Source organism: Bos indicus x Bos taurus, chromosome X, assembly GCF_003369695.1.
Source record: "Bos indicus x Bos taurus breed Angus x Brahman F1 hybrid chromosome X, Bos_hybrid_MaternalHap_v2.0, whole genome shotgun sequence".
Lineage (NCBI taxonomy): Eukaryota > Metazoa > Chordata > Mammalia > Artiodactyla > Bovidae > Bos > Bos indicus x Bos taurus.
The window spans coordinates 48,337,108-48,343,521 of NC_040105.1; positions in this window are offsets into that span (position 1 = coordinate 48,337,108).

Genomic DNA, 6,414 nt, shown 5'->3' on the forward strand with positions numbered 1-6,414 from the left:
GGGAGATGGGTCATAGAGGATCCTGCTGTGATGTATGTAAGAGAGTGTTTTCCTAGGTTCTCCTCTAGGAGTTTTAAAGTTTCTGGTCTTACATTTAGATCTTTAATCCATTTTGAATTTATTTTTGTGTATGGTGTTAGAAAGTGTTCTAGTTTCATTCTTTTACAAGTGGTTGACCAGTTTTTCCAGCACCACTTGTTAAAGAGATTGTCTTTTCTCCAATGTATATCCTTGCCTCCTTTGTCAAAGATAAGGTGTCCATAGGTGTGTGGGTTTATCTCTGGGTTTTCTATTTTGTTCCATTGATCAATATTTCTGTCTTTGTTCCCCTACCATACTCTATTGATGACTGTGGCTTTGTAGTAGAGCCTGAAGTCAGGCAGGTTGATTCCTCCAATTCCATTCTTCTTTCTCAAGACTGCTTTGATGATTCATGGTTTTTCACATTTCCATACAAATTGTGAAATTATTTGTTCTAGCTCTGTGAAAAATACCGTTGGTAGCTTGATAGGCATTGCATTGAATCTATAGATTGCTTTGGGTAGTATACTCATTTTCACTATATTGATTCTTCTGATCCATGAACATGATAAATTTCTCAATCTGTTAGTGTCCTCTTTGATTTCTTTCACCAGTGTTTTATAGTTTTCTATATATAGGTCTTTAGTTTCTTTAGGTAGATATATTCCTAAGTATTTTATTCTTTCCATTGCAATGGTGAATGGAATTGTTTCCTTAATTTCTCTTTTTTTCTCATTATTAGTGTATAGGAATGCAAGGGATTTCTGTGTGTTGATTTTATATGCTGCGACTTTACTATACTCATTGATTAACTCTAGTAATTTTCTGGTGGAGTCTTTAGGGTTTTCCATGTAGAGGATCATGTCATCTGCAAACAGTGAGAGTTTTACTTCTTCTTTTCCAATTTGGATTCCTTTTATTTCTTTTTCTGCTCTGATTGCTGTGGCCAAAACTTCCAAAACTATGTTGAATAGTAGTGGTGAGAGTGGGCACCTTTGTCTTGTTCCTGACTTTAGGGGAAATGCTTTCAATTTTTCACCATTGAGGATAATGTTTGCTGTGGGTTTGTCATATATAGCTTTTATTATGTTGAGGTATGTTCCTTCTATTCCTGCTTTCTGGAGAGTTTTAATCATAAATGGATGTGAATTTTATGGAAGGCTTTTTCTGCATCTATTGAGATAATCATATGGCTTTTATTTTTCAGTTTGTTAATGTGGTGTATTACATTGATTGTTTTGCAGATATTGAAGAATCCTTGCATCCCTGGGATAAAGCCCACTTGGTCATGGTATATGATCTTTTTAATGTGTTGTTGGACTCTGATTGCTAGAATTTTGTTAAGGATTTTTGCATCTATGTTCATCAGTGATATTGGCCTGTAGTTTTCTTTTTTTTGTGGCATCTTTGTCAGGTTTTGGTATTAGGGTGATGGTGGCCTCATAGAATAAATTTGGAAGTTTACCTTCCTCTGCAATTTTCTGGAAGAGTTTGAGTAGGATATGTGTCAGCTCGTCTCTAATTTTTGGTAGAATTCAGCTGTGAAGCCGTCTGGACCTGGGCTTTTGTTTGCTGGAAGATTTCTGATTACATTTTCAATTTCCGTGCTTGTGATGGGTCTGTTAAGATTTTCTATTTCTTCCTGGTTCAGTTTTGGAAAGTTGTACTTTTTAAAGAATTTGTCCATTTCTTCCACGTTGTCCATTTTATTGGCATATAATTGCTGATACTAGTCTCTTATGATCCTTTGTATTTGTTGTGTGTTGTGATCTCTCCATTTTCATTTCTAATTTTATTGATTTGATTTTTCTCCCTTTGTTTCTTGTTGAGTCTGGCTAATGGTTTGTCAATTTTATTTATCCTTTCAAAGAACCAGCTTTTGGCTTTGTTGATTTTTGCTATGGTCTCTTTTGTTTCTTTTGCATTTATTTCTGACTTAATTTTTAATATTTCTTTCCTTCTACTAACACTGGGGTTCTTCATTTCTTCCTTTTCTAGTTGCTTTAGGTGTAGAGTTAGGTTATTTATTTGACTTTTTTCTTGTTACTTGAGGTATGCCTGTATTGCTATGAACTTTCCCCTTAGCACTGCTTGTACAGTGTCCCATAGGTTTTGGTTTGTTGTGATTTAATTTTCATTTGTTTCTATGTATATTTTGATTTCTTTTTTGATTTCTTCTGTGATTTGTTGGTTATTCAGCAGCGTGTTGTTCATCCTCCATATGTTGAAATTTTTAATAGTTTTTCTCCTGTAATTGAGATCTAATCTTACTGCATTGTGGTCAGAAAAGATGCTTGGAAAGATTTCAATTTTTTTGAATTTACCAAGGCTAGATTTATGGCCCAGGATGTGATCTATCCTGGAGAAGGTTCCGTGTGCACTTGAGAAAAAGGTGAATTTTATTGTTTTGGGGTGAAATGTCCTATAGATATCAATTACGTCTAACTGGTTTATTGTATCATCTAAAGTTTGTGTTTCTTTGTTAATTTTCTGTTTAGTTGATCTATCCCTAGGTGTGAGTGGGGTATTAAAGTCTCCCACTATTATTGTGTTATTGTTAATTTCCCCTTTCATACTTGTTAGCATTTGTCTTACATATTGTGGTGTTCCTATGTTGGGTGCATATATATTTATAATTGCTATATCTTCTTCTTGGATTGATCCTTTAATCATTATGTAGTGTCCTTCTTTGTCTCTCTTTGCAGCCTTTGTTTTAAAGTCTATTTTTTTCTGATATGAGTATTGCTACTCCTGCTTTTTTTTGATCTCTATTTGCATGGAATATCTTTTTCCAGCCCTTCACTTTCAGTCTGTATGTGTCCCTTGTTTTGAGGTGCGTCTCTTGTAGACAACATATATGGGGGTCTTGTTTTTGTTTCCATTCAGCCAGTCTTTGTCTTTTGGTTGGGGCACTCAACCCATTTACTTTTAAGGTCATTATTGATAAGTATGATCCCGTTGCCATTTACTTTATTGTTTGGGGTTTGAGTTTATACACCGTTTTTGTGTCTCCTGTCTAGAGAATATCCTTTAGCATTTGTTGGAGAGCTGGTTTGGTGGTGCTGAATTCTCTCAACTTTTGCTTGTCTGTAAAGCTTTTGAGTTCTCCTTCATATTTGAATGAGATCCTTACTGGGTACAGTAATCTGGGCTGTAAGTTATGTTCTTTCATCACTTTAAGCATGTCTTGCCATTCCCTCCTGGCCTGAAGAATTTCTATTGAAAGATCAGCTGTTATCCTTATGGGAATCCCCTCGTGTGTTATCTGTTGTTTTTCCCTTGCTGCTTTTAGCATTTGTTCTTTGTGTTTGTTCTTTGTTAATTTGATTAATATGTGTCTTGGGGTGTTTCACCTTGAGTTTATCCTGTTTGGGACTCTCTGGGTTTCTTGGCCTTGGGTGATTATTTCCTTCCCCATTTTAGGGAAGTTTTCAATTATTATCTCCTCAAGTATTTTATCATGGTCTTTCTTTTTGTCTTCTTCTTCTGGGACTCCTATGATTCGAATGGAGGTCTCTGAGATTGTCCTCATTTCTTTTCTTTTTTAATAGTACAAGGTGGTTTTTTTTTTTTTAATTTTATTTTATTTTTAAACTTTACAATATTGTATTAGTTTTGCCAAATAGCAAAATGAATCCGCCACAGGTATACCTGTGTTCCCCATCCTGAATCCTCCTCCGTCCTCCCTCCCCATACCCTCCCTCTGGGTCGTCCCAGTGCACCAGCCCCAAGCATCCAGTATCGTTCATCTAATCTGGACTGGCGACTCGTTTCATACATGATATTATACGTGTTTCAATGCCATTCTCCCAAATCTCCCCACCCTCTCCCTCTCCCACAGAGTCCATAAGACTGATCTACACATCAGTGTCTCTTTTGCTGTCTCGTACACAGGGTTATTGTTACCATCTTTCTAAATTCCATATATATGTGTTAGTATACTGTATTGGTGTTTTTCTTTCTGGCTTACTTCACTCTGTATAATAGATTCCAGTTTCATCCATCTCATTAGAACTGATTCATGTTCATCAGCAGATGAATGGATAAGGAAGCTGTGGTACATATACACAATGGAGTATTACTCAGCCATTAAAAAGAATACATTTGAATCAGTTCTAATGAGATGGATGAAACTGGAGCCTATTATACAGAGTGAAGTAAGCCAGAAAGAAAAACACCAATACAGTATACTAACGCATATATATGTCCTCATTTCTTTCAATTCGTTTTTCTTTTTTCCTCTCTGATTCATTTATTTCTAACATTCTATCTTCTATTTCACTAATCCTATCTTCTGCCTCTGTTATTCTACTATTTGTTGCTTCCAGAGTGTTTTTTATCTCATTTATTGCATTATTCATTATATATTGACTCTTTTTTATTTCTTCTAGGTCCTTGTTAAACCTTTCTTGCATTTTCTGAATCCTTGCCTCCAGGCTATTTATCTGTGATTCCATTTTTATTTCAAGATTTTGGATCGTTTTCACTATCATTATTCAGAATTCTTTATCAGGTAGATTCCCTATCTCTTCCTCTTTTGTTTGGTTTGGTGGGCATTTATTCTCTTCCTTTACCTGCTGGGTATTCCTCTGTCTCTTCATCTTGTTTTTATTGCTGAGCTTGGGGTGGCCTTTCTGTATTCTGGCAGTTTGTGGAGTTCTCTTTATTATGGAGTTTCCTCGCTGTGGGTGGGGTTGTATCGGTGGTCTGTCAAGGTTTCTTGGTTAAGGAAGCTTGTGTCGGTGTTCTGGTGGGTGGAGCTGGATTTCTTCTCTCTGGAGTGCAATGAGGTGTTTAGTAACAAGTTATGAGATGTCAATGGATTTGGAGTAACTTTGGGCAGCCTGTATATTGAAGCTCAGGGCTGTGTTCCTTTGTTGCTGGAGAATTTGTGTGGTATGTCTTGCTCTGGAACTTGTTGGCCCTTATGTGGTGCTTGGTTTCAGTGTCGGTATGGAGGCATTTGATGAGCTCCTATCACTTAATGTTCTCTGGAGTCAGGTGTTCTATGATGTTCTCACGATTTGGACTTAAGCCTCCTGCTTCTGGTTTTCAGTCTTATTTTTACAGTAGTCTCAAGACTTCTCCTTCTATACAGCACTGTTGATAAAACATCTAGGTTAAAGATGAAAAGTTTCTCCACAGTGAGGGACACCCAGAGAGGTTCACAGAGTTACATGGAGAAGAGAAGAGGGAGGAGGGAGTTAGAAGTGACCCGAATGAGATGAGGTGGAATCAAAAGAGGAGAGAGCAAGCTAGCCAGTAATCAGTTCCTTATGTGCGCTCCACAGTCTGGACCGCTCAGAGATGTTCATGGAGTTATACAGAGAAGAGAAGAGGGAGGATGGAGACAGAGGTGGCCAGGAGGATAAAAGGGGGGAATGAAAAGGACAGAGACAGATCCAGCCAGTAATCTATTCCCTAAGTGTCCTCCACTGTCTGGAATACACAGGGATTCAGAGAGTTGGGTAGAGAACAGAGCAGGGGGGAGGAAACAGAGGTGACTTAGTGGAGAGAAAGGAGAGTCCAAAGGGAGAGCAAGCAGTCAAGCCAGTAATCTTGCTCCCGAGTAAAAATAGGCACTGAAGATTGGGTTCTTAAAGGTACAAAATTAATAACAAATACCAAAAAGCAAAGATTAAAATTCTAGAATAGAGGTTGGATTTTCAAAAATACAATATTAAAGAAAAGAGAAGAAAAAAAACTAAGTCATAAAAGTTATTAAAACATATATATATAAAATTTGCTTTAAAAATAGTCTTTTTTAAAGTAATAGTAGGTTATAAAATGAAAATTAAAGGAGTAATAGAGGACTTAAAATTTTTTAAAAAAGGTTTAAAAAAAGAAAAAGAAAAGAATGATCATAAAAGTAGTAAAAATTTATCTAGGACTTTCTCTGGTGTTGTCGTGGGCACTGTGGGGTCATTTCATTTTTGGATAGTTTCTTGGTCCGGCTTATATTTCTCAAGATCTATAGGCCCCTTCCTATGTAGTAACCCTGTAACTACAGGGTTTTAATCAATTGCACCTGTCACTTCCAAGGCAGTTCCCTCGGTTTTAGCTTCTGTTTGCTGGTCTCTTCAGTGTCTGATTTCCACCCTGCCACAAGGGGGTGGTGGTGGACACTTTTTTAGGCTCACTTGTTCAGTCGTGCTTTGGGGAGGGAGGGACGCTGCAAATAACACTGGTGTGTGCTTGTAGTGTCTCAGACACACTGGGCCTGCCCCCGCTCATGGCGCATGCACCCTCCCTGCCCACACAGCTCAGGCTCTAGGTTGCTCCACCAGAACTATCCGAGGCTGGCCCTGGGCTGCATGCACCTCCCAGGTCTAAGCCACTCAGGTTCAGGCACTCAGGTAGTCCTCAGAGGCGCAGACTCGGTTGGGCCTGCAT